Source organism: Ambystoma mexicanum, assembly GCF_040938575.1.
Source record: "Ambystoma mexicanum isolate Mex_15411 chromosome 12 unlocalized genomic scaffold, UKY_AmexF1_1 Mex_chr12_unloc.1, whole genome shotgun sequence".
NCBI lineage: Eukaryota > Metazoa > Chordata > Amphibia > Caudata > Ambystomatidae > Ambystoma > Ambystoma mexicanum.
The window spans coordinates 14538733-14566672 of NW_027182322.1; the positions used below are offsets into that span (position 1 = coordinate 14538733).

Genomic DNA, 27940 nt, shown 5'->3' on the forward strand with positions numbered 1-27940 from the left:
AGACAAATAGATATGAATGTCGATGATCCTATAATCATGGCCCGAGTTGCAGTGTGAAATACAAAATAACCGGGACAAAATCACACTGATGTTTATGCAAATGGAGATGCCGGGGATTGAACCCGGGACCTCATACATGCGAAGCATGCGCTCTACCACTGAGCTACATCCCCTCGGTGTGCGGTGGGCCTGTCCTGCAGACATCTTTTCCTGGGAGAATTCTTCTGGTCAAAATATGCTGCCAACTGAAGCACTAGCAAAAGACCAGGGAAAACGGGAGCAAGACTGGAAAAGCACATGGTCAGCTGAAGCAGTGTGCATTATGCTTCTCCATAAGAGATGACTTCCAGGGGAAGTATTCCACCAGAGGATTACCATGCTCAAAGAGCCATCTAGTGGACAGAGACCATATGACAGTCAAAAAAAGGGAAACAATTGGAGATGCCAGGGATTGGACCCAGGGCCTCATCCATGCAAAGCAAGTGCTCTACCACTGAGCTACATCCCCTCGGTATGCAGTGTGTCTGTCCCGCAGACATAATTTTCAGGGAGAACTCTTCTGGTCAAAACATTCTGCCGAGTGAAGCACTAGCAAAAGAGCAGGGAAAACTGGAGCAAGAATGGAAAACCTCATGGTCACACTGAAGCAGTGTGCATTTTGCTTCTCCATAAGAGATGACTTCCAGGGGAAGATTTCCACCAGAGGATTACTGTGCTCAAAGGGCCATCTAGTGGATAGAGATCATATGACAGTCAAAAAGAGAAACAAGTGGAAATGCCCCAGGTCCTCATACATGCAAAGCATGCGCTCTACCACTGAGCTACATCCCCGCTGAGAGGACACTTCCTCATCACACCTAAAAGCTTCAGGAGGGAGTGGGCTAAGTAAGGAAAGGGGTTTGCAGTAGTGCATATGAAAAAACATGACAACTGCCAAATTACATCTTACTACTTACAATGACAAAGTTAAAGCGCCAGGTCGATCTTATCACGTTGGTGCCTGAGACATCACATAATGTGACACAGCCATCTCGTATAGATGCCCCAGATTTGAGAAGTGTAGTTATGGAGAAAAAATAAATATATATATATATATATATATATATATATATATATATATATATATATATATGTATGTCTTCAAACACCAAAAATGAGATAGCACCATTTCGCGCAGGAATTCCTCCAGCCGAAAGCCCACATATGTTGCTAGATAGACTGACACCTCTTTCAGATGTCCTTCTGTATTTGCTGGCTAGTGGAAAGCAACGTGGACCCACCACTCTATAGCTCTGCCGTCATGAGTGTCCATAGCACACTCGGCAGATGTCGCTTCTCTAGGCAGACAAGCAGTGGAATTCTGCGGAAGGTCAATGGTGCTTCCATTGGTTTTGCCACTAGGCGATCCATTGCAGCCCTAGAATGAAGCATAACCCGCTGAATGCATTCAGGGTGTTCTGCGGTGGGAAAGGTCAGAGGGGGTGATAGTTGGTGAGCGTGCACAGCACCTCAGAATGACACCACTGCCTAGCAGGGGGACCGGTGGAGACACTATTCTCAGCCAATGCCCCTCTGTCTGAACGAGTCTGCCTTGTGTCGTCCCGGTAAGAGATCAGGCTAACAGGCTTCCAATGAAAAAAGCAGACATCACACTGAAGCATGGTGCACCGTGCATGTCCACAATCATCGGCTCCAAAGAGAAGACGTTCAGGAACAGGATTTAGTATGGCAAAAGAACACATCATCCTAATTCCTATGTACTGGATAAAAAGCCCACAATTGAGGAAAAATATCACATGGAGATGCCTGGGATCGAACCTGTGGCCTCATATTTCCCAAGTATGTGCTCTACCACTGAGTTACATCCCCACTGCCAGCAAGGAACTGTGAAATCTACCAGATGCTGGCTGGCTGCTTGGGACTAACAGCGCCCAGAACTGACGGTAACTGTCGAATTGGAGTTTCCAAATGGCAGACTTCATTTTAGAGCCACCTGTGTCTGGTTGTCCATAGAAACATGCAGAAAGGCTGCCCCCCCATGCAATTCCCCTGACCAACTAATGAAAAATATCAATATGTTCAAGACTTTTGCTTTTAGAAGCCAGAGATAGGCCCCAGCAGCAGAGCTGGTAGGATATTCCAGCTCAAAACTAACAAGTTACAGAACCTGATCGACTTAGGTTGACAACAGAGGCACATCTGTGGCCACATCCAGTGAAAACAAATTATTTTTAAAGCTAGCCATCATATGCTACAAAGGTACAATGGTGGAGCTATACATTCGGAACCAAAACAATCGACTGAAAAGAAACGCAAGGCAATGCGAATCCTTTCACGATTCTGCACCGTTAAAACTGTGGTGTGAAGGTTCTCTCTGTGCATTTCTATTTGTAGTGATTGTGAAGGCATACAGGATGTTGACACTGGCAGGGACGTAAACCTCAGTGATATATTATAGGCAGGTTTGCCATACGGGCACCAGCGTTTTCTCAGACAAATAGATATGAATGTCGATGATCCTATAATCATGGCCCGAGTTGCAGTGTGAAATACAAAATAACCGGGACAAAATCACACTGATGTTTATGCAAATGGAGATGCCGGGGATTGAACCCGGGACCTCATACATGCGAAGCATGCGCTCTACCACTGAGCTACATCCCCTCGGTGTGCAGTGGGCCTGTCCTGCAGACATCTTTTCCTGGGAGAATTCTTCCGGTTAAAATATGCTGCCAACTGAAGCACTAGCAAAAGACCAGGGAAAACGGGAGCAAGACTGGAAAAGCACATGGTCAGCTGAAGCAGTGTGCATTATGCTTCTCCATAAGAGATGACTTCCAGGGGAAGTATTCCACCAGAGGATTACCGTGCTCAAAGAGCCATCTAGTGGACAGAGACCATATGACAGTCAAAAAAAGGGAAACAATTGGAGATGCCAGGGATTGGACCCAGGGCCTCATCCATGCAAAGCAAGTGCTCTACCACTGAGCTACATCCCCTTGGTATGCAGTGTGTCTGTCCCGCAGACATAATTTTCAGGGAGAACTCTTCTGGTCAAAACATTCTGCCGAGTGAAGCACTAGCAAAAGAGCAGGGAAAACTGGAGCAAGAATGGAAAACCTCATGGTCACACTGAAGCAGTGTGCATTTTGCTTCTCCATAAGAGATGACTTCCAGGGGAAGATTTCCACCAGAGGATTACTGTGCTCAAAGGGCCATCTAGTGGATAGAGATCATATGACAGTCAAAAAGAGAAACAAGTGGAAATGCCCCAGGTCCTCATACATGCAAAGCATGCGCTCTACCACTGAGCTACATCCCCGCTGAGAGGACACTTCCTCATCACACCTAAAAGCTTCAGGAGGGAGTGGGCTAAGTAAGGAAAGGGGTTTGCAGTAGTGCATATGAAAAAACATGACAACTGCCAAATTACATCTTACTACTTACAATGACAAAGTTAAAGCGCCAGGTCGATCTCATCACGTTGGTGCCTGAGACATCACATAATGTGACACAGCCATCTCGGATAGATGCCCCAGATTTGAGAAGTGTAGTTATGGAGAAAAAATAAATATATATATATATATATATGTATGTCTTCAAACACCAAAAATGAGATAGCACCATTTCGCGCAGGAATTCCTCCAGCCGAAAGCCCACAAATGTTGCTGGATAGACTGACACCTCTTTCGGATGTCCTTCTGTATTTGCTGGCTAGTGGAAAGCAACGTGGACCCACCACTCTATAGCTCTGCCGTCATGAGTGTCCATAGCACACTCGGCAGATGTCGCTTCTCTAGGCAGACAAGCAGTGGAATTCTGCGGAAGGTCAATGGTGCTTCCATTGGTTTTGCCACTAGGCGATCCATTGCAGCCCTAGAATGAAGCATAACCGGCTGAATGCATTCAGGGTGTTCTGCGGTGGGAAAGGTCAGAGGGGGTGATAGTTGGTGAGCGTGCACAGCACCTCAGAATGACACCACTGCCTAGCAGGGGGACCGGTGGAGACACTATTCTCAGCCAATGCCCCTCTGTCTGAACGAGTCTGCCTTGTGTCGTCCCGGTAAGAGATCAGGCTAACAGGCTTCCAATGAAAAAAGCAGATATCACACTGAAGCATGGTGCACCGTGCATGTCCACAATCATCGGCTCCAAAGAGAAGACATTCAGGAACAGGATTTAGTATGGCAAAAGAACACATCATCCTAATTCCTATGTACAGTATAAAAAGCCCACAATTGAGGAAAAATATCACATGGAAATGCCTGGGATCGAACCTGTGGCCTCATACTTCCCAAGTATGTGCTCTACCACTGAATTACATCCCCACTGCCAGCAAGGAACTGTGAAATCTACCAGATGCTGGCTGGCTGCTTGGGACTAACAGCTCCCAGAACTGACGGTAACTGTCGAATTGGAGTTTCCAAATGGCAGACTTCATTTTAGAGCCACCTGTGTCTGGTTGTCCATAGAAACATGCAGAAAGGCTGCCCCCCCCCATGCAATTCCCCTGACCAACTAATGAAAAATATCAATATGTTCAAGACTTTTGCTTTTAGAAGCCAGAGATAGGCCCCAGCAGCAGAGCTGGTAGGATATTCCAGCTCAAAACTAACAAGTTACAGAACCTGATCGACTTAGGTTGACAACAGAGGCACATCTGTGGCCACATCCAGTGAAAACAAATTATTTTTAAAGCTAGGCATCATATGCTACAAAGGTACAATGGTGGAGCTATACATTCGGAACCAAAACAATCGACTGAAAAGAAACGCAAGGCAATGCCAATCCTTTCACGATTCTGCACCGTTAAAACTGTGGTGTGATGTTTCTCTCTGTGCATTTCTATTTGTAGTGATTGTGAAGGCATACAGGATGTTGACACTGGCAGGGACGCAAACCTCAGTGATATATTATAGGCAGGTTTGCCATACGGGCACCAGCGTTTTCTCAGACAAATAGATATGAATGTCGATGATCCTATAATCATGGCCCGAGTTGCAGTGTGAAATACAAAATAACCGGGACAAAATCACACTGATGTTTATGCAAATGGAGATGCCGGGGATTGAACCCGGGACCTCATACATGCGAAGCATGCGCTCTACCACTGAGCTACATCCCCTCGGTGTGCGGTGGGCCTGTCCTGCAGACATCTTTTCCTGGGAGAATTCTTCCGGTCAAAATATGCTGCCAACTGAAGCACTAGCAAAAGACCAGGGAAAACGGGAGCAAGACTGGAAAAGCACATGGTCAGCTGAAGCAGTGTGCATTATGCTTCTCCATAAGAGATGACTTCCAGGGGAAGTATTCCACCAGAGGATTACCATGCTCAAAGAGCCATCTAGTGGACAGAGACCATATGACAGTCAAAAAAAGGGAAACAATTGGAGATGCCAGGGATTGGACCCAGGGCCTCATCCATGCAAAGCAAGTGCTCTACCACTGAGCTACATCCCCTCGGTATGCAGTGTGTCTGTCCCGCAGACATAATTTTCAGGGAGAACTCTTCTGGTCAAAACATTCTGCCGAGTGAAGCACTAGCAAAAGAGCAGGGAAAACTGGAGCAAGAATGGAAAACCTCATGGTCACACTGAAGCAGTGTGCATTTTGCTTCTCCATAAGAGATGACTTCCAGGGGAAGATTTCCACCAGAGGATTACTGTGCTCAAAGGGCCATCTAGTGGATAGAGATCATATGACAGTCAAAAAGAGAAACAAGTGGAAATGCCCCGGGTCCTCATACGTGCAAAGCATGCGCTCTACCACTGAGCTACATCCCCGCTGAGAGGACACTTCCTCATCACACCTAAAAGCTTCAGGAGGGAGTGGGCTAAGTAAGGAAAGGGGTTTGCAGTAGTGCATATGAAAAAACATGACAACTGCCAAATTACATCTTACTACTTACAATGACAAAGTTAAAGCGCCAGGTCGATCTCATCACGTTGGTGCCTGAGACATCACATAATGTGACACAGCCATCTCGTATAGATGCCCCAGATTTGAGAAGTGTAGTTATGGAGAAAAAATAAATATATATATATATATATATATATATATATGTATGTCTTCAAACACCAAAATTGAGATAGCACCATTTCGCGCAGGAATTCCTCCAGCCGAAAGCCCACAAATGTTGCTGGATAGACTGACACCTCTTTGGATGTCCTTCTGTATTTGCTGGCTAGTGTAAAGCAACGTGGACCCACCACTCTATAGCTCTGCCGTCAAGAGTGTCCATAGCACACTGGGCAGATGTCGCTTCTCTAGGCAGACAAGCAGTGGAATTCTGCGGAAGGTCAATGGTGCTTCCATTGGTTTTGCCACTAGGCGATCCATTGCAGCCCTAGAATGAAGCATAGCCCGCTGAATACATTCAGGGTGTTCTGCGGTGGGAAAGGTCAGAGGGGGTGATAGTTGGTGAGCGTGCACAGCACCTCAGAATGACACCACTGCCTAGCAGGGGGACCGGTGGAGACACTATTCTCAGCCAATGCCTCTCTGAACGAGTCTGCCTTGTTTCATCCCGGTAAGAGATCAGGCTAACGGGCTTCCAATGAAAAAAGCAGACATCAGACTGAAGCATGGTGCACCGTGCATGTCCACAATCATCGGCTCCAAAGAGAAGACGTTCAGGAACAGGATTTAGTATGGCAAAAGAACACATCATCCTAATTCCTATGTACAGTATAAAAAGCCCACAATTGAGGAAAAATATCACATGGAAATGCCTGGGATCGAACCTGTGGCCTCATACTTCCCAAGTATGTGCTCTACCACTGAATTACATCCCCACTGCCAGCAAGGAACTGTGAAATCTACCAGATGCTGGCTGGCTGCTTGGGACTAACAGCTCCCAGAACTGACGGTAACTGTCGAATTGGAGTTTCCAAATGGCAGACTTCATTTTAGAGCCACCTGTGTCTGGTTGTCCATAGAAACATGCAGAAAGGCTGCCCCCCCCCATGCAATTCCCCTGACCAACTAATGAAAAATATCAATATGTTCAAGACTTTTGCTTTTAGAAGCCAGAGATAGGCCCCAGCAGCAGAGCTGGTAGGATATTCCAGCTCAAAACTAACAAGTTACAGAACCTGATCGACTTAGGTTGACAACAGAGGCACATCTGTGGCCACATCCAGTGAAAACAAATTATTTTTAAAGCTAGGCATCATATGCTACAAAGGTACAATGGTGGAGCTATACATTCGGAACCAAAACAATCGACTGAAAAGAAACGCAAGGCAATGCCAATCCTTTCACGATTCTGCACCGTTAAAACTGTGGTGTGATGTTTCTCTCTGTGCATTTCTATTTGTAGTGATTGTGAAGGCATACAGGATGTTGACACTGGCAGGGACGCAAACCTCAGTGATATATTATAGGCAGGTTTGCCGTACGGGCACCAGCGTTTTCTCAGACAAATAGATATGAATGTCGATGATCCTATAATCATGGCCCGAGTTGCAGTGTGAAATACAAAATAACCGGGACAAAATCACACTGATGTTTATGCAAATGGAGATGCCAGGGATTGAACCCGGGACCTCATACATGCGAAGCATGCGCTCTACCACTGAGCTACATCCCCTCGGTGTGCGGTGGGCCTGTCCTGCAGACATCTTTTCCTGGGAGAATTCTTCCGGTCAAAATATGCTGCCAACTGAAGCACTAGCAAAAGACCAGGGAAAACGGGAGCAAGACTGGAAAAGCACATGGTCAGCTGAAGCAGTGTGCATTATGCTTCTCCATAAGAGATGACTTCCAGGGGAAGTATTCCACCAGAGGATTACCATGCTCAAAGAGCCATCTAGTGGACAGAGACCATATGACAGTCAAAAAAAGGGAAACAATTGGAGATGCCAGGGATTGGACCCAGGGCCTCATCCATGCAAAGCAAGTGCTCTACCACTGAGCTACATCCCCTCGGTATGCAGTGTGTCTGTCCCGCAGACATAATTTTCAGGGAGAACTCTTCTGGTCAAAACATTCTGCCGAGTGAAGCACTAGCAAAAGAGCAGGGAAAACTGGAGCAAGAATGGAAAACCTCATGGTCACACTGAAGCAGTGTGCATTTTGCTTCTCCATAAGAGATGACTTCCAGGGGAAGATTTCCACCAGAGGATTACTGTGCTCAAAGGGCCATCTAGTGGATAGAGATCATATGACAGTCAAAAAGAGAAACAAGTGGAAATGCCCCAGGTCCTCATACATGCAAAGCATGCGCTCTACCACTGAGCTACATCCCCGCTGAGAGGACACTTCCTCATCACACCTAAAAGCTTCAGGAGGGAGTGGGCTAAGTAAGGAAAGGGGTTTGCAGTAGTGCATATGAAAAAACATGACAACTGCCAAATTACATCTTACTACTTACAATGACAAAGTTAAAGCGCCAGGTCGATCTTATCACGTTGGTGCCTGAGACATCACATAATGTGACACAGCCATCTCGTATAGATGCCCCAGATTTGAGAAGTGTAGTTATGGTGAAAAAATAAATATATATATATATATATATATATATATATATATATGTATGTCTTCAAACACCAAAAATGAGATAGCACCATTTCGCGCAGGAATTCCTCCAGCCGAAAGCCCACATATGTTGCTAGATAGACTGACACCTCTTTCAGATGTCCTTCTGTATTTGCTGGCTAGTGGAAAGCAACGTGGACCCACCACTCTATAGCTCTGCCGTTATGAGTGTCCATAGCACACTCGGCAGATGTCGCTTCTCTAGGCAGACAAGCAGTGGAATTCTGCGGAAGGTCAATGGTGCTTCCATTGGTTTTGCCACTAGGCGATCCATTGCAGCCCTAGAATGAAGCATAACCCGCTGAATGCATTCAGGGTGTTCTGCGGTGGGAAAGGTCAGAGGGGGTGATAGTTGGTGAGCGTGCACAGCACCTCAGAATGACACCACTGCCTAGCAGGGGGACCGGTGGAGACACTATTCTCAGCCAATGCCCCTCTGTCTGAACGAGTCTGCCTTGTGTCGTCCCGGTAAGAGATCAGGCTAACAGGCTTCCAATGAAAAAAGCAGACATCACACTGAAGCATGGTGCACCGTGCATGTCCACAATCATCGGCTCCAAAGAGAAGACGTTCAGGAACAGGATTTAGTATGGCAAAAGAACACATCATCCTAATTCCTATGTACAGGATAAAAAGCCCACAATTGAGGAAAAATATCACATGGAGATGCCTGGGATCGAACCTGTGGCCTCATATTTCCCAAGTATGTGCTCTACCACTGAGTTACATCCCCACTGCCAGCAAGGAACTGTGAAATCTACCAGATGCTGGCTGGCTGCTTGGGACTAACAGCGCCCAGAACTGACGGTAACTGTCGAATTGGAGTTTCCAAATGGCAGACTTCATTTTAGAGCCACCTGTGTCTGGTTGTCCATAGAAACATGCAGAAAGGCTGCCCCCCCATGCAATTCCCCTGACCAACTAATGAAAAATATCAATATGTTCAAGACTTTTGCTTTTAGAAGCCAGAGATAGGCCCCAGCAGCAGAGCTGGTAGGATATTCCAGCTCAAAACTAACAAGTTACAGAACCTGATCGACTTAGGTTGACAACAGAGGCACATCTGTGGCCACATCCAGTGAAAACAAATTATTTTTAAAGCTAGCCATCATATGCTACAAAGGTACAATGGTGGAGCTATACATTCGGAACCAAAACAATCGACTGAAAAGAAACGCAAGGCAATGCGAATCCTTTCACGATTCTGCACCGTTAAAACTGTGGTGTGAAGGTTCTCTCTGTGCATTTCTATTTGTAGTGATTGTGAAGGCATACAGGATGTTGACACTGGCAGGGACGTAAACCTCAGTGATATATTATAGGCAGGTTTGCCATACGGGCACCAGCGTTTTCTCAGACAAATAGATATGAATGTCGATGATCCTATAATCATGGCCCGAGTTGCAGTGTGAAATACAAAATAACCGGGACAAAATCACACTGATGTTTATGCAAATGGAGATGCCGGGGATTGAACCCGGGACCTCATACATGCGAAGCATGCGCTCTACCACTGAGCTACATCCCCTCGGTGTGCAGTGGGCCTGTCCTGCAGACATCTTTTCCTGGGAGAATTCTTCCGGTTAAAATATGCTGCCAACTGAAGCACTAGCAAAAGACCAGGGAAAACGGGAGCAAGACTGGAAAAGCACATGGTCAGCTGAAGCAGTGTGCATTATGCTTCTCCATAAGAGATGACTTCCAGGGGAAGTATTCCACCAGAGGATTACCGTGCTCAAAGAGCCATCTAGTGGACAGAGACCATATGACAGTCAAAAAAAGGGAAACAATTGGAGATGCCAGGGATTGGACCCAGGGCCTCATCCATGCAAAGCAAGTGCTCTACCACTGAGCTACATCCCCTTGGTATGCAGTGTGTCTGTCCCGCAGACATAATTTTCAGGGAGAACTCTTCTGGTCAAAACATTCTGCCGAGTGAAGCACTAGCAAAAGAGCAGGGAAAACTGGAGCAAGAATGGAAAACCTCATGGTCACACTGAAGCAGTGTGCATTTTGCTTCTCCATAAGAGATGACTTCCAGGGGAAGATTTCCACCAGAGGATTACTGTGCTCAAAGGGCCATCTAGTGGATAGAGATCATATGACAGTCAAAAAGAGAAACAAGTGGAAATGCCCCAGGTCCTCATACATGCAAAGCATGCGCTCTACCACTGAGCTACATCCCCGCTGAGAGGACACTTCCTCATCACACCTAAAAGCTTCAGGAGGGAGTGGGCTAAGTAAGGAAAGGGGTTTGCAGTAGTGCATATGAAAAAACATGACAACTGCCAAATTACATCTTACTACTTACAATGACAAAGTTAAAGCGCCAGGTCGATCTCATCACGTTGGTGCCTGAGACATCACATAATGTGACACAGCCATCTCGGATAGATGCCCCAGATTTGAGAAGTGTAGTTATGGAGAAAAAATAAATATATATATATATATATATATGTATGTCTTCAAACACCAAAAATGAGATAGCACCATTTCGCGCAGGAATTCCTCCAGCCGAAAGCCCACAAATGTTGCTGGATAGACTGACACCTCTTTCGGATGTCCTTCTGTATTTGCTGGCTAGTGGAAAGCAACGTGGACCCACCACTCTATAGCTCTGCCGTCATGAGTGTCCATAGCACACTCGGCAGATGTCGCTTCTCTAGGCAGACAAGCAGTGGAATTCTGCGGAAGGTCAATGGTGCTTCCATTGGTTTTGCCACTAGGCGATCCATTGCAGCCCTAGAATGAAGCATAACCCGCTGAATGCATTCAGGGTGTTCTGCGGTGGGAAAGGTCAGAGGGGGTGATAGTTGGTGAGCGTGCACAGCACCTCAGAATGACACCACTGCCTAGCAGGGGGACCGGTGGAGACACTATTCTCAGCCAATGCCCCTCTGTCTGAACGAGTCTGCCTTGTGTCGTCCCGGTAAGAGATCAGGCTAACAGGCTTCCAATGAAAAAAGCAGACATCACACTGAAGCATGGTGCACCGTGCATGTCCACAATCATCGGCTCCAAAGAGAAGACGTTCAGGAACAGGATTTAGTATGGCAAAAGAACACATCATCCTAATTCCTATGTACAGTATAAAAAGCCCACAATTGAGGAAAAATATCACATGGAAATGCCTGGGATCGAACCTGTGGCCTCATACTTCCCAAGTATGTGCTCTACCACTGAATTACATCCCCACTGCCAGCAAGGAACTGTGAAATCTACCAGATGCTGGCTGGCTGCTTGGGACTAACAGCTCCCAGAACTGACGGTAACTGTCGAATTGGAGTTTCCAAATGGCAGACTTCATTTTAGAGCCACCTGTGTCTGGTTGTCCATAGAAACATGCAGAAAGGCTGCCCCCCCCCATGCAATTCCCCTGACCAACTAATGAAAAATATCAATATGTTCAAGACTTTTGCTTTTAGAAGCCAGAGATAGGCCCCAGCAGCAGAGCTGGTAGGATATTCCAGCTCAAAACTAACAAGTTACAGAACCTGATCGACTTAGGTTGACAACAGAGGCACATCTGTGGCCACATCCAGTGAAAACAAATTATTTTTAAAGCTAGGCATCATATGCTACAAAGGTACAATGGTGGAGCTATACATTCGGAACCAAAACAATCGACTGAAAAGAAACGCAAGGCAATGCCAATCCTTTCACGATTCTGCACCGTTAAAACTGTGGTGTGATGTTTCTCTCTGTGCATTTCTATTTGTAGTGATTGTGAAGGCATACAGGATGTTGACACTGGCAGGGACGCAAACCTCAGTGATATATTATAGGCAGGTTTGCCATACGGGCACCAGCGTTTTCTCAGACAAATAGATATGAATGTCGATGATCCTATAATCATGGCCCGAGTTGCAGTGTGAAATACAAAATAACCGGGACAAAATCACACTGATGTTTATGCAAATGGAGATGCCGGGGATTGAACCCGGGACCTCATACATGCGAAGCATGCGCTCTACCACTGAGCTACATCCCCTCGGTGTGCGGTGGGCCTGTCCTGCAGACATCTTTTCCTGGGAGAATTCTTCCGGTCAAAATATGCTGCCAACTGAAGCACTAGCAAAAGACCAGGGAAAACGGGAGCAAGACTGGAAAAGCACATGGTCAGCTGAAGCAGTGTGCATTATGCTTCTCCATAAGAGATGACTTCCAGGGGAAGTATTCCACCAGAGGATTACCATGCTCAAAGAGCCATCTAGTGGACAGAGACCATATGACAGTCAAAAAAAGGGAAACAATTGGAGATGCCAGGGATTGGACCCAGGGCCTCATCCATGCAAAGCAAGTGCTCTACCACTGAGCTACATCCCCTCGGTATGCAGTGTGTCTGTCCCGCAGACATAATTTTCAGGGAGAACTCTTCTGGTCAAAACATTCTGCCGAGTGAAGCACTAGCAAAAGAGCAGGGAAAACTGGAGCAAGAATGGAAAACCTCATGGTCACACTGAAGCAGTGTGCATTTTGCTTCTCCATAAGAGATGACTTCCAGGGGAAGATTTCCACCAGAGGATTACTGTGCTCAAAGGGCCATCTAGTGGATAGAGATCATATGACAGTCAAAAAGAGAAACAAGTGGAAATGCCCCAGGTCCTCATACGTGCAAAGCATGCGCTCTACCACTGAGCTACATCCCCGCTGAGAGGACACTTCCTCATCACACCTAAAAGCTTCAGGAGGGAGTGGGCTAAGTAAGGAAAGGGGTTTGCAGTAGTGCATATGAAAAAACATGACAACTGCCAAATTACATCTTACTACTTACAATGACAAAGTTAAAGCGCCAGGTCGATCTCATCACGTTGGTGCCTGAGACATCACATAATGTGACACAGCCATCTCGTATAGATGCCCCAGATTTGAGAAGTGTAGTTATGGAGAAAAAATAAATATATATATATATATATATATATATGTATGTCTTCAAACACCAAAATTGAGATAGCACCATTTCGCGCAGGAATTCCTCCAGCCGAAAGCCCACAAATGTTGCTGGATAGACTGACACCTCTTTGGATGTCCTTCTGTATTTGCTGGCTAGTGTAAAGCAACGTGGACCCACCACTCTATAGCTCTGCCGTCAAGAGTGTCCATAGCACACTGGGCAGATGTCGCTTCTCTAGGCAGACAAGCAGTGGAATTCTGCGGAAGGTCAATGGTGCTTCCATTGGTTTTGCCACTAGGCGATCCATTGCAGCCCTAGAATGAAGCATAGCCCGCTGAATACATTCAGGGTGTTCTGCGGTGGGAAAGGTCAGAGGGGGTGATAGTTGGTGAGCGTGCACAGCACCTCAGAATGACACCACTGCCTAGCAGGGGGACCGGTGGAGACACTATTCTCAGCCAATGCCTCTCTGAACGAGTCTGCCTTGTTTCATCCCGGTAAGAGATCAGGCTAACGGGCTTCCAATGAAAAAAGCAGACATCAGACTGAAGCATGGTGCACCGTGCATGTCCACAATCATCGGCTCCAAAGAGAAGACGTTCAGGAACAGGATTTAGTATGGCAAAAGAACACATCATCCTAATTCCTATGTACAGTATAAAAAGCCCACAATTGAGGAAAAATATCACATGGAAATGCCTGGGATCGAACCTGTGGCCTCATACTTCCCAAGTATGTGCTCTACCACTGAATTACATCCCCACTGCCAGCAAGGAACTGTGAAATCTACCAGATGCTGGCTGGCTGCTTGGGACTAACAGCTCCCAGAACTGACGGTAACTGTCGAATTGGAGTTTCCAAATGGCAGACTTCATTTTAGAGCCACCTGTGTCTGGTTGTCCATAGAAACATGCAGAAAGGCTGCCCCCCCCCATGCAATTCCCCTGACCAACTAATGAAAAATATCAATATGTTCAAGACTTTTGCTTTTAGAAGCCAGAGATAGGCCCCAGCAGCAGAGCTGGTAGGATATTCCAGCTCAAAACTAACAAGTTACAGAACCTGATCGACTTAGGTTGACAACAGAGGCACATCTGTGGCCACATCCAGTGAAAACAAATTATTTTTAAAGCTAGGCATCATATGCTACAAAGGTACAATGGTGGAGCTATACATTCGGAACCAAAACAATCGACTGAAAAGAAACGCAAGGCAATGCCAATCCTTTCACGATTCTGCACCGTTAAAACTGTGGTGTGATGTTTCTCTCTGTGCATTTCTATTTGTAGTGATTGTGAAGGCATACAGGATGTTGACACTGGCAGGGACGCAAACCTCAGTGATATATTATAGGCAGGTTTGCCATACGGGCACCAGCGTTTTCTCAGACAAATAGATATGAATGTCGATGATCCTATAATCATGGCCCGAGTTGCAGTGTGAAATACAAAATAACCGGGACAAAATCACACTGATGTTTATGCAAATGGAGATGCCGGGGATTGAACCCGGGACCTCATACATGCGAAGCATGCGCTCTACCACTGAGCTACATCCCCTCGGTGTGCGGTGGGCCTGTCCTGCAGACATCTTTTCCTGGGAGAATTCTTCCGGTCAAAATATGCTGCCAACTGAAGCACTAGCAAAAGACCAGGGAAAACGGGAGCAAGACTGGAAAAGCACATGGTCAGCTGAAGCAGTGTGCATTATGCTTCTCCATAAGAGATGACTTCCAGGGGAAGTATTCCACCAGAGGATTACCATGCTCAAAGAGCCATCTAGTGGACAGAGACCATATGACAGTCAAAAAAAGGGAAACAATTGGAGATGCCAGGGATTGGACCCAGGGCCTCATCCATGCAAAGCAAGTGCTCTACCACTGAGCTACATCCCCTCGGTATGCAGTGTGTCTGTCCCGCAGACATAATTTTCAGGGAGAACTCTTCTGGTCAAAACATTCTGCCGAGTGAAGCACTAGCAAAAGAGCAGGGAAAACTGGAGCAAGAATGGAAAACCTCATGGTCACACTGAAGCAGTGTGCATTTTGCTTCTCCATAAGAGATGACTTCCAGGGGAAGATATCCACCAGAGGATTACTGTGCTCAAAGGGCCATCTAGTGGATAGAGATCATATGACAGTCAAAAAGAGAAACAAGTGGAAATGCCCCAGGTCCTCATACATGCAAAGCATGCGCTCTACCACTGAGCTACATCCCCGCTGAGAGGACACTTCCTCATCACACCTAAAAGCTTCAGGAGGGAGTGGGCTAAGTAAGGAAAGGGGTTTGCAGTAGTGCATATGAAAAAACATGACAACTGCCAAATTACATCTTACTACTTACAATGACAAAGTTAAAGCGCCAGGTCGATCTTATCACGTTGGTGCCTGAGACATCACATAATGTGACACAGCCATCTCGTATAGATGCCCCAGATTTGAGAAGTGTAGTTATGGAGAAAAAATAAATATATATATATATATATATATATATATATATATATGTATGTCTTCAAACACCAAAAATGAGATAGCACCATTTCGCGCAGGAATTCCTCCAGCCGAAAGCCCACATATGTTGCTAGATAGACTGACACCTCTTTCAGATGTCCTTCTGTATTTGCTGGCTAGTGGAAAGCAACGTGGACCCACCACTCTATAGCTCTGCCGTCATGAGTGTCCATAGCACACTCGGCAGATGTCGCTTCTCTAGGCAGACAAGCAGTGGAATTCTGCGGAAGGTCAATGGTGCTTCCATTGGTTTTGCCACTAGGCGATCCATTGCAGCCCTAGAATGAAGCATAACCCGCTGAATGCATTCAGGGTGTTCTGCGGTGGGAAAGGTCAGAGGGGGTGATAGTTGGTGAGCGTGCACAGCACCTCAGAATGACACCACTGCCTAGCAGGGGGACCGGTGGAGACACTATTCTCAGCCAATGCCCCTCTGTCTGAACGAGTCTGCCTTGTGTCGTCCCGGTAAGAGATCAGGCTAACAGGCTTCCAATGAAAAAAGCAGACATCACACTGAAGCATGGTGCACCGTGCATGTCCACAATCATCGGCTCCAAAGAGAAGACGTTCAGGAACAGGATTTAGTATGGCAAAAGAACACATCATCCTAATTCCTATGTACAGGATAAAAAGCCCACAATTGAGGAAAAATATCACATGGAGATGCCTGGGATCGAACCTGTGGCCTCATATTTCCCAAGTATGTGCTCTACCACTGAGTTACATCCCCACTGCCAGCAAGGAACTGTGAAATCTACCAGATGCTGGCTGGCTGCTTGGGACTAACAGCGCCCAGAACTGACGGTAACTGTCGAATTGGAGTTTCCAAATGGCAGACTTCATTTTAGAGCCACCTGTGTCTGGTTGTCCATAGAAACATGCAGAAAGGCTGCCCCCCCATGCAATTCCCCTGACCAACTAATGAAAAATATCAATATGTTCAAGACTTTTGCTTTTAGAAGCCAGAGATAGGCCCCAGCAGCAGAGCTGGTAGGATATTCCAGCTCAAAACTAACAAGTTACAGAACCTGATCGACTTAGGTTGACAACAGAGGCACATCTGTGGCCACATCCAGTGAAAACAAATTATTTTTAAAGCTAGCCATCATATGCTACAAAGGTACAATGGTGGAGCTATACATTCGGAACCAAAACAATCGACTGAAAAGAAACGCAAGGCAATGCGAATCCTTTCACGATTCTGCACCGTTAAAACTGTGGTGTGAAGGTTCTCTCTGTGCATTTCTATTTGTAGTGATTGTGAAGGCATACAGGATGTTGACACTGGCAGGGACGTAAACCTCAGTGATATATTATAGGCAGGTTTGCCATACGGGCACCAGCGTTTTCTCAGACAAATAGATATGAATGTCGATGATCCTATAATCATGGCCCGAGTTGCAGTGTGAAATACAAAATAACCCGGACAAAATCACACTGATGTTTATGCAAATGGAGATGCCGGGGATTGAACCCGGGACCTCATACATGCAAAGCATGCGCTCTACCACTGAGCTACATCCCCTCGGTGTGCAGTGGGCCTGTCCTGCAGACATCTTTTCCTGGGAGAATTCTTCCGGTTAAAATATGCTGCCAACTGAAGCACTAGCAAAAGACCAGGGAAAACGGGAGCAAGACTGGAAAAGCACATGGTCAGCTGAAGCAGTGTGCATTATGCTTCTCCATAAGAGATGACTTCCAGGGGAAGTATTCCACCAGAGGATTACCGTGCTCAAAGAGCCATCTAGTGGACAGAGACCATATGACAGTCAAAAAAAGGGAAACAATTGGAGATGCCAGGGATTGGACCCAGGGCCTCATCCATGCAAAGCAAGTGCTCTACCACTGAGCTACATCCCCTTGGTATGCAGTGTGTCTGTCCCGCAGACATAATTTTCAGGGAGAACTCTTCTGGTCAAAACATTCTGCCGAGTGAAGCACTAGCAAAAGAGCAGGGAAAACTGGAGCAAGAATGGAAAACCTCATGGTCACACTGAAGCAGTGTGCATTTTGCTTCTCCATAAGAGATGACTTCCAGGGGAAGATTTCCACCAGAGGATTACTGTGCTCAAAGGGCCATCTAGTGGATAGAGATCATATGACAGTCAAAAAGAGAAACAAGTGGAAATGCCCCAGGTCCTCATACATGCAAAGCATGCGCTCTACCACTGAGCTACATCCCCGCTGAGAGGACACTTCCTCATCACACCTAAAAGCTTCAGGAGGGAGTGGGCTAAGTAAGGAAAGGGGTTTGCAGTAGTGCATATGAAAAAACATGACAACTGCCAAATTACATCTTACTACTTACAATGACAAAGTTAAAGCGCCAGGTCGATCTCATCACGTTGGTGCCTGAGACATCACATAATGTGACACAGCCATCTCGTATAGATGCCCCAGATTTGAGAAGTGTAGTTATGGAGAAAAAATAAATATATATATATATATATATATATATATATATATATATATATATATATATATATATATATGTATGTCTTCAAACACCAAAAATGAGATAGCACCATTTCGCGCAGGAATTCCTCCAGCCGAAAGCCCACATATGTTGCTAGATAGACTGACACCTCTTTCAGATGTCCTTCTGTATTTGCTGGCTAGTGGAAAGCAACGTGGACCCACCACTCTATAGCTCTGCCGTCATGAGTGTCCATAGCACACTCGGCAGATGTCGCTTCTCTAGGCAGACAAGCAGTGGAATTCTGCGGAAGGTCAATGGTGCTTCCATTGGTTTTGCCACTAGGCGATCCATTGCAGCCCTAGAATGAAGCATAACCCGCTGAATGCATTCAGGGTGTTCTGCGGTGGGAAAGGTCAGAGGGGGTGATAGTTGGTGAGCGTGCACAGCACCTCAGAATGACACCACTGCCTAGCAGGGGGACCGGTGGAGACACTATTCTCAGCCAATGCCCCTCTGTCTGAACGAGTCTGCCTTGTGTCGTCCCGGTAAGAGATCAGGCTAACAGGCTTCCAATGAAAAAAGCAGACATCACACTGAAGCATGGTGCACCGTGCATGTCCACAATCATCGGCTCCAAAGAGAAGACGTTCAGGAACAGGATTTAGTATGGCAAAAGAACACATCATCCTAATTCCTATGTACAGTATAAAAAGCCCACAATTGAGGAAAAATATCACATGGAAATGCCTGGGATCGAACCTGTGGCCTCATACTTCCCAAGTATGTGCTCTACCACTGAATTACATCCCCACTGCCAGCAAGGAACTGTGAAATCTACCAGATGCTGGCTGGCTGCTTGGGACTAACAGCTCCCAGAACTGACGGTAACTGTCGAATTGAAGTTTCCAAATGGCAGACTTCATTTTAGAGCCACCTGTGTCTGGTTGTCCATAGAAACATGCAGAAAGGCTGCCCCCCCCCATGCAATTCCCCTGACCAACTAATGAAAAATATCAATATGTTCAAGACTTTTGCTTTTAGAAGCCAGAGATAGGCCCCAGCAGCAGAGCTGGTAGGATATTCCAGCTCAAAACTAACAAGTTACAGAACCTGATCGACTTAGGTTGACAACAGAGGCACATCTGTGGCCACATCCAGTGAAAACAAATTATTTTTAAAGCTAGGCATCATATGCTACAAAGGTACAATGGTGGAGCTATACATTCGGAACCAAAACAATCGACTGAAAAGAAACGCAAGGCAATGCCAATCCTTTCACGATTCTGCACCGTTAAAACTGTGGTGTGATGTTTCTCTCTGTGCATTTCTATTTGTAGTGATTGTGAAGGCATACAGGATGTTGACACTGGCAGGGACGCAAACCTCAGTGATATATTATAGGCAGGTTTGCCATACGGGCACCAGCGTTTTCTCAGACAAATAGATATGAATGTCGATGATCCTATAATCATGGCCCGAGTTGCAGTGTGAAATACAAAATAACCGGGACAAAATCACACTGATGTTTATGCAAATGGAGATGCCGGGGATTGAACCCGGGACCTCATACATGCGAAGCATGCGCTCTACCACTGAGCTACATCCCCTCGGTGTGCGGTGGGCCTGTCCTGCAGACATCTTTTCCTGGGAGAATTCTTCCGGTCAAAATATGCTGCCAACTGAAGCACTAGCAAAAGACCAGGGAAAACGGGAGCAAGACTGGAAAAGCACATGGTCAGCTGAAGCAGTGTGCATTATGCTTCTCCATAAGAGATGACTTCCAGGGGAAGTATTCCACCAGAGGATTACCATGCTCAAAGAGCCATCTAGTGGACAGAGACCATATGACAGTCAAAAAAAGGGAAACAATTGGAGATGCCAGGGATTGGACCCAGGGCCTCATCCATGCAAAGCAAGTGCTCTACCACTGAGCTACATCCCCTCGGTATGCAGTGTGTCTGTCCCGCAGACATAATTTTCAGGGAGAACTCTTCTGGTCAAAACATTCTGCCGAGTGAAGCACTAGCAAAAGAGCAGGGAAAACTGGAGCAAGAATGGAAAACCTCATGGTCACACTGAAGCAGTGTGCATTTTGCTTCTCCATAAGAGATGACTTCCAGGGGAAGATTTCCACCAGAGGATTACTGTGCTCAAAGGGCCATCTAGTGGATAGAGATCATATGACAGTCAAAAAGAGAAACAAGTGGAAATGCCCCAGGTCCTCATACGTGCAAAGCATGCGCTCTACCACTGAGCTACATCCCCGCTGAGAGGACACTTCCTCATCACACCTAAAAGCTTCAGGAGGGAGTGGGCTAAGTAAGGAAAGGGGTTTGCAGTAGTGCATATGAAAAAACATGACAACTGCCAAATTACATCTTACTACTTACAATGACAAAGTTAAAGCGCCAGGTCGATCTCATCACGTTGGTGCCTGAGACATCACATAATGTGACACAGCCATCTCGTATAGATGCCCCAGATTTGAGAAGTGTAGTTATGGAGAAAAAATAAATATATATATATATATATATATATATGTATGTCTTCAAACACCAAAATTGAGATAGCACCATTTCGCGCAGGAATTCCTCCAGCCGAAAGCCCACAAATGTTGCTGGATAGACTGACACCTCTTTGGATGTCCTTCTGTATTTGCTGGCTAGTGTAAAGCAACGTGGACCCACCACTCTATAGCTCTGCCGTCAAGAGTGTCCATAGCACACTGGGCAGATGTCGCTTCTCTAGGCAGACAAGCAGTGGAATTCTGCGGAAGGTCAATGGTGCTTCCATTGGTTTTGCCACTAGGCGATCCATTGCAGCCCTAGAATGAAGCATAGCCCGCTGAATACATTCAGGGTGTTCTGCGGTGGGAAAGGTCAGAGGGGGTGATAGTTGGTGAGCGTGCACAGCACCTCAGAATGACACCACTGCCTAGCAGGGGGACCGGTGGAGACACTATTCTCAGCCAATGCCTCTCTGAACGAGTCTGCCTTGTTTCATCCCGGTAAGAGATCAGGCTAACGGGCTTCCAATGAAAAAAGCAGACATCAGACTGAAGCATGGTGCACCGTGCATGTCCACAATCATCGGCTCCAAAGAGAAGACGTTCAGGAACAGGATTTAGTATGGCAAAAGAACACATCATCCTAATTCCTATGTACAGTATAAAAAGCCCACAATTGAGGAAAAATATCACATGGAAATGCCTGGGATCGAACCTGTGGCCTCATACTTCCCAAGTATGTGCTCTACCACTGAATTACATCCCCACTGCCAGCAAGGAACTGTGAAATCTAAGGAACTGTGAAATCTACCAGATGCTGGCTGGCTGCTTGGGACTAACAGCTCCCAGAACTGACGGTAACTGTCGAATTTGAGTTTCCAAATGGCAGACTTCATTTTAGAGCCACCTGTGTCTGGTTGTCCATAGAAACATGCAGAAAGGCTGCCCCCCCCCATGCAATTCCCCTGACCAACTAATGAAAAATATCAATATGTTCAAGACTTTTGCTTTTAGAAGCCAGAGATAGGCCCCAGCAGCAGAGCTGGTAGGATATTCCAGCTCAAAACTAACAAGTTACAGAACCTGATCGACTTAGGTTGACAACAGAGGCACATCTGTGGCCACATCCAGTGAAAACAAATTATTTTTAAAGCTAGGCATCATATGCTACAAAGGTACAATGGTGGAGCTATACATTCGGAACCAAAACAATCGACTGAAAAGAAACGCAAGGCAATGCCAATCCTTTCACGATTCTGCACCGTTAAAACTGTGGTGTGATGTTTCTCTCTGTGCATTTCTATTTGTAGTGATTGTGAAGGCATACAGGATGTTGACACTGGCAGGGACGCAAACCTCAGTGATATATTATAGGCAGGTTTGCCATACGGGCACCAGCGTTTTCTCAGACAAATAGATATGAATGTCGATGATCCTATAATCATGGCCCGAGTTGCAGTGTGAAATACAAAATAACCGGGACAAAATCACACTGATGTTTATGCAAATGGAGATGCCGGGGATTGAACCCGGGACCTCATACATGCGAAGCATGCGCTCTACCACTGAGCTACATCCCCTCGGTGTGCGGTGGGCCTGTCCTGCAGACATCTTTTCCTGGGAGAATTCTTCCGGTCAAAATATGCTGCCAACTGAAGCACTAGCAAAAGACCAGGGAAAACGGGAGCAAGACTGGAAAAGCACATGGTCAGCTGAAGCAGTGTGCATTATGCTTCTCCATAAGAGATGACTTCCAGGGGAAGTATTCCACCAGAGGATTACCATGCTCAAAGAGCCATCTAGTGGACAGAGACCATATGACAGTCAAAAAAAGGGAAACAATTGGAGATGCCAGGGATTGGACCCAGGGCCTCATCCATGCAAAGCAAGTGCTCTACCACTGAGCTACATCCCCTCGGTATGCAGTGTGTCTGTCCCGCAGACATAATTTTCAGGGAGAACTCTTCTGGTCAAAACATTCTGCCGAGTGAAGCACTAGCAAAAGAGCAGGGAAAACTGGAGCAAGAATGGAAAACCTCATGGTCACACTGAAGCAGTGTGCATTTTGCTTCTCCATAAGAGATGACTTCCAGGGAAAGATATCCACCAGAGGATTACTGTGCTCAAAGGGCCATCTAGTGGATAGAGATCATATGACAGTCAAAAAGAGAAACAAGTGGAAATGCCCCAGGTCCTCATACATGCAAAGCATGCGCTCTACCACTGAGCTACATCCCCGCTGAGAGGACACTTCCTCATCACACCTAAAAGCTTCAGGAGGGAGTGGGCTAAGTAAGGAAAGGGGTTTGCAGTAGTGCATATGAAAAAACATGACAACTGCCAAATTACATCTTACTACTTACAATGACAAAGTTAAAGCGCCAGGTCGATCTTATCACGTTGGTGCCTGAGACATCACATAATGTGACACAGCCATCTCGTATAGATGCCCCAGATTTGAGAAGTGTAGTTATGGAGAAAAAATAAATATATATATATATATATATATATATATATATATATATATATATATATATATATATATATGTATGTCTTCAAACACCAAAAATGAGATAGCACCATTTCGCGCAGGAATTCCTCCAGCCGAAAGCCCACATATGTTGCTAGATAGACTGACACCTCTTTCAGATGTCCTTCTGTATTTGCTGGCTAGTGGAAAGCAACGTGGACCCACCACTCTATAGCTCTGCCGTCATGAGTGTCCATAGCACACTCGGCAGATGTCGCTTCTCTAGGCAGACAAGCAGTGGAATTCTGCGGAAGGTCAATGGTGCTTCCATTGGTTTTGCCACTAGGCGATCCATTGCAGCCCTAGAATGAAGCATAACCCGCTGAATGCATTCAGGGTGTTCTGCGGTGGGAAAGGTCAGAGGGGGTGATAGTTGGTGAGCGTGCACAGCACCTCAGAATGACACCACTGCCTAGCAGGGGGACCGGTGGAGACACTATTCTCAGCCAATGCCCCTCTGTCTGAACGAGTCTGCCTTGTGTCGTCCCGGTAAGAGATCAGGCTAACAGGCTTCCAATGAAAAAAGCAGACATCACACTGAAGCATGGTGCACCGTGCATGTCCACAATCATCGGCTCCAAAGAGAAGACGTTCAGGAACAGGATTTAGTATGGCAAAAGAACACATCATCCTAATTCCTATGTACAGGATAAAAAGCCCACAATTGAGGAAAAATATCACATGGAGATGCCTGGGATCGAACCTGTGGCCTCATATTTCCCAAGTATGTGCTCTACCACTGAGTTACATCCCCACTGCCAGCAAGGAACTGTGAAATCTACCAGATGCTGGCTGGCTGCTTGGGACTAACAGCGCCCAGAACTGACGGTAACTGTCGAATTGGAGTTTCCAAATGGCAGACTTCATTTTAGAGCCACCTGTGTCTGGTTGTCCATAGAAACATGCAGAAAGGCTGCCCCCCCATGCAATTCCCCTGACCAACTAATGAAAAATATCAATATGTTCAAGACTTTTGCTTTTAGAAGCCAGAGATAGGCCCCAGCAGCAGAGCTGGTAGGATATTCCAGCTCAAAACTAACAAGTTACAGAACCTGATCGACTTAGGTTGACAACAGAGGCACATCTGTGGCCACATCCAGTGAAAACAAATTATTTTTAAAGCTAGCCATCATATGCTACAAAGGTACAATGGTGGAGCTATACATTCGGAACCAAAACAATCGACTGAAAAGAAACGCAAGGCAATGCGAATCCTTTCACGATTCTGCACCGTTAAAACTGTGGTGTGAAGGTTCTCTCTGTGCATTTCTATTTGTAGTGATTGTGAAGGCATACAGGATGTTGACACTGGCAGGGACGTAAACCTCAGTGATATATTATAGGCAGGTTTGCCATACGGGCACCAGCGTTTTCTCAGACAAATAGATATGAATGTCGATGATCCTATAATCATGGCCCGAGTTGCAGTGTGAAATACAAAATAACCGGGACAAAATCACACTGATGTTTATGCAAATGGAGATGCCGGGGATTGAACCCGGGACCTCATACATGCGAAGCATGCGCTCTACCACTGAGCTACATCCCCTCGGTGTGCAGTGGGCCTGTCCTGCAGACATCTTTTCCTGGGAGAATTCTTCCGGTTAAAATATGCTGCCAACTGAAGCACTAGCAAAAGACCAGGGAAAACGGGAGCAAGACTGGAAAAGCACATGGTCAGCTGAAGCAGTGTGCATTATGCTTCTCCATAAGAGATGACTTCCAGGGGAAGTATTCCACCAGAGGATTACCGTGCTCAAAGAGCCATCTAGTGGACAGAGACCATATGACAGTCAAAAAAAGGGAAACAATTGGAGATGCCAGGGATTGGACCCAGGGCCTCATCCATGCAAAGCAAGTGCTCTACCACTGAGCTACATCCCCTTGGTATGCAGTGTGTCTGTCCCGCAGACATAATTTTCAGGGAGAACTCTTCTGGTCAAAACATTCTGCCGAGTGAAGCACTAGCAAAAGAGCAGGGAAAACTGGAGCAAGAATGGAAAACCTCATGGTCACACTGAAGCAGTGTGCATTTTGCTTCTCCATAAGAGATGACTTCCAGGGGAAGATTTCCACCAGAGGATTACTGTGCTCAAAGGGCCATCTAGTGGATAGAGATCATATGACAGTCAAAAAGAGAAACAAGTGGAAATGCCCCAGGTCCTCATACATGCAAAGCATGCGCTCTACCACTGAGCTACATCCCCGCTGAGAGGACACTTCCTCATCACACCTAAAAGCTTCAGGAGGGAGTGGGCTAAGTAAGGAAAGGGGTTTGCAGTAGTGCATATGAAAAAACATGACAACTGCCAAATTACATCTTACTACTTACAATGACAAAGTTAAAGCGCCAGGTCGATCTCATCACGTTGGTGCCTGAGACATCACATAATGTGACACAGCCATCTCGGATAGATGCCCCAGATTTGAGAAGTGTAGTTATGGAGAAAAAATAAATATATATATATATATATGTATGTCTTCAAACACCAAAAATGAGATAGCACCATTTCGCGCAGGAATTCCTCCAGCCGAAAGCCCACAAATGTTGCTGGATAGACTGACACCTCTTTCGGATGTCCTTCTGTATTTGCTGGCTAGTGGAAAGCAACGTGGACCCACCACTCTATAGCTCTGCCGTCATGAGTGTCCCTAGCACACTCGGCAGATGTCGCTTCTCTAGGCAGACAAGCAGTGGAATTCTGCGGAAGTCAATGGTGCTTCCATTGGTTTTGCCACTAGGCGATCCATTGCAGCCCTAGAATGAAGCATAACCCGCTGAATGCATTCAGGGTGTTCTGCGGTGGGAAAGGTCAGAGGGGGTGATAGTTGGTGAGCGTGCACAGCACCTCAGAATGATACCACTGCCTAGCAGGGGGACCGGTGGAGACACTATTTTCAGCCAATGCCCCTCTGTCTGAACGAGTCTGCCTTGTGTCATCCCGGTAAGAGATCAGGCTAACAGGCTTCCAATGAAAAAAGCAGACATCACACTGAAGCATGGTGCACCGTGCATGTCCACAATCATCGGCTCCAAAGAGAAGACGTTCAGCAACAGGATTTAGTATGGCAAAAGAACACATCATCCTAATTCCCATGTACAGGAAAAAGCCAACACTTGAGGAAACATATCATATGGAGATGCCGGGGATCGAACCTGTGGCCTCATACTTCCAAAGCATGTGCTCTACCACTGAGTTACAGCCCTGCTGCCAGCAAAGACCTATGAAATCTACCAGATACTGGCTGGCTGCTTGGGACTAACAGCGCCCAGAACTGATGGTAACTGTCGAATTGGAGTTTCCAAATGGCGGACTTCATTTTAGAGCCACCTGTGTCTGGTTGTCCATAGAAACATGCAGAAAAGCTGCCCCCCCTGTAATCCCCCTGATCAACTTATGAAAAATATCAATATGTTCAAGGCTTTTGCTTTTAGAAGCCGAAGATAGGCCCCCAGCAGCAGAGCTGGTAGCATATTCCAGCTCAAAACTAACAAGTTACAGAACCTGATCAACTTAGGTTGACAACAGAGGTACATATGTGGCCACATCCAGTGAAAACAAATTATTTTTAAAGCTAGCCATCATATGCTACAAAGGTACAATGGTGGAGCTATCCATTCGGAACCAAAACAATCGACTGAAAAGAAACGCAAGGCAATGCCAATCCTTTCACGATTCTGCACGGTTAAAACTGTGGTGTGATGGTACTCTCTGTGCATTTCTATTTGTAGTGATTGTGAAGGCATACAGGATGTTGACACTGGCAGGGACGCAAACCTCACTGATATATTACAGGCAGGTTTGCGATACGGGCACCAGCGTTTTCTCAGACAAATAGATATGAATGTCGATGATCCTATAATCATGGCCCGAGTTGCAGTGTGAAATACAAAATAACCGGGACAAAATCACACTGATGTTTATGCAAATGGAGATGTCGGGGACTGAACCCGGGACCTCATACATGCGAAGCATGTGCTCTACCACTGAGCTACATCCCCTCGGTGTGTGGTGAGTCTGTCCTGCAGACATCTTTTCCTGGGAGAATTCTTCTGGTCAAAATATGCTGCCAACTGAAGCACTAGCAAAAGACCAGGGAAAACGGGAGCAAGACTGGAAAAGCACATGGTCACACTGAAGCAGTGTGCATTATGCTTCTCCATAAGAGATGACTTCCAGGGGAAGTATTCCACCAGAGGATTACCGTGATCAAAGAGCCATCTAGTGGACAGAGACCATATGACAGTCAAAAAAAGGGAAACAATTGGAGATGCCAGGGATTGGACCCGGGGCCTCATACATGCAAAGCAAGTGCTCTACCACTGAGCTACATCCCCTCGGTATGCAGTGTGTCTGTCCTGCAGACATAATTTTCAGGGAGAACTCTTCTGGTCAAAACATTCTGCCGAGTGAAGCACTAGCAAAAGAGCAGGGAAAACTGGAGCAAGAATGGAAAACCTCATGGTCACACTGAAGCAGTGTGCATTTTGCTTCTCCATAAGAGATGACTTCCAAGGGAAGATTTCCACCAGAGGATTACTG

The 27940-nt window shown here is 46.2% G+C and overlaps 13 non-coding genes across 13 annotated transcripts; all 13 read right to left on the reverse strand.

Moving 5' to 3' along the window:
* Window positions 1–101: 101 nt before the first annotated feature.
* TRNAA-CGC (transfer RNA alanine (anticodon CGC)) lies at window positions 102–173 on the reverse strand. The gene has a single exon. It is a non-coding gene; the product is annotated as a tRNA-Ala (tRNA).
* Window positions 174–2592: 2419 nt separating this feature from the next.
* TRNAA-CGC (transfer RNA alanine (anticodon CGC)) lies at window positions 2593–2664 on the reverse strand. Its single transcript has one exon. It is a non-coding gene; the product is annotated as a tRNA-Ala (tRNA).
* A 2389-nt stretch (window positions 2665–5053) lies between these two features.
* On the reverse strand, window positions 5054–5125 carry TRNAA-CGC (transfer RNA alanine (anticodon CGC)). Its single transcript has one exon. It is a non-coding gene; the product is annotated as a tRNA-Ala (tRNA).
* Window positions 5126–7519: 2394 nt separating this feature from the next.
* On the reverse strand, window positions 7520–7591 carry TRNAA-CGC (transfer RNA alanine (anticodon CGC)). The gene has a single exon. It is a non-coding gene; the product is annotated as a tRNA-Ala (tRNA).
* A 2403-nt stretch (window positions 7592–9994) lies between these two features.
* TRNAA-CGC (transfer RNA alanine (anticodon CGC)) lies at window positions 9995–10066 on the reverse strand. The gene has a single exon. It is a non-coding gene; the product is annotated as a tRNA-Ala (tRNA).
* Window positions 10067–12457: 2391 nt separating this feature from the next.
* Window positions 12458–12529, reverse strand: TRNAA-CGC (transfer RNA alanine (anticodon CGC)). The gene has a single exon. It is a non-coding gene; the product is annotated as a tRNA-Ala (tRNA).
* Window positions 12530–14919: 2390 nt separating this feature from the next.
* TRNAA-CGC (transfer RNA alanine (anticodon CGC)) lies at window positions 14920–14991 on the reverse strand. The gene has a single exon. It is a non-coding gene; the product is annotated as a tRNA-Ala (tRNA).
* A 2403-nt stretch (window positions 14992–17394) lies between these two features.
* Window positions 17395–17466, reverse strand: TRNAA-UGC (transfer RNA alanine (anticodon UGC)). The gene has a single exon. It is a non-coding gene; the product is annotated as a tRNA-Ala (tRNA).
* Window positions 17467–19895: 2429 nt separating this feature from the next.
* Window positions 19896–19967, reverse strand: TRNAA-CGC (transfer RNA alanine (anticodon CGC)). Its single transcript has one exon. It is a non-coding gene; the product is annotated as a tRNA-Ala (tRNA).
* Window positions 19968–22374: 2407 nt separating this feature from the next.
* Window positions 22375–22446, reverse strand: TRNAA-CGC (transfer RNA alanine (anticodon CGC)). The gene has a single exon. It is a non-coding gene; the product is annotated as a tRNA-Ala (tRNA).
* Window positions 22447–24873: 2427 nt separating this feature from the next.
* On the reverse strand, window positions 24874–24945 carry TRNAA-CGC (transfer RNA alanine (anticodon CGC)). The gene has a single exon. It is a non-coding gene; the product is annotated as a tRNA-Ala (tRNA).
* A 2382-nt stretch (window positions 24946–27327) lies between these two features.
* TRNAA-CGC (transfer RNA alanine (anticodon CGC)) lies at window positions 27328–27399 on the reverse strand. The gene has a single exon. It is a non-coding gene; the product is annotated as a tRNA-Ala (tRNA).
* A 264-nt stretch (window positions 27400–27663) lies between these two features.
* Window positions 27664–27735, reverse strand: TRNAA-UGC (transfer RNA alanine (anticodon UGC)). Its single transcript has one exon. It is a non-coding gene; the product is annotated as a tRNA-Ala (tRNA).
* Window positions 27736–27940: the final 205 nt, after the last annotated feature.